The sequence below is a fragment of the Propithecus coquereli genome, unplaced genomic scaffold (genome assembly GCF_000956105.1).
Source record: "Propithecus coquereli isolate 6110/MARCELLA unplaced genomic scaffold, Pcoq_1.0 Scaffold225, whole genome shotgun sequence".
In the NCBI taxonomy this organism is placed as follows: Eukaryota; Metazoa; Chordata; class Mammalia; order Primates; family Indriidae; genus Propithecus; species Propithecus coquereli.
This window is the reverse complement of record NW_012147745.1, coordinates 2,907,391-2,907,793: the sequence shown is the minus strand read 5'-3', so window position 1 is coordinate 2,907,793 and position 403 is coordinate 2,907,391.

Sequence of the window (403 nt, the reverse complement as noted above, 5' to 3'; positions counted from 1 at the left end):
CATAGGAGAGAGAAGATCCATCTTTTAAAAATTCCATAACTCAGCAAACATTTGGATCAACAATAAAAGTGCATTGTAGGAATAATCACAGTGTCTTCACCACACAGTGAGCATATGAAGATGAAACAAGTTTAGCAAAATGTTGATAATTGTTGAAATTGAGTGATAGGTAAACGGAGGTTCATTATATTCTTCTCATCATTTTTGTTTATATTTGAAATGTTTCATTATAAAAGTAATTTAAAACCAAAGTTATGTCAAAAAAGTGTTCCTCTCTACAATTACCACTTACATAGAGTGAGGAGATTTAAACAATTTGAAAAGTAAGAAGTGAAAATATGAAATACAGTATTTAATACAACGTTTCTCTAAGAAATAATACTACAAGCAACTAGTACTTGCA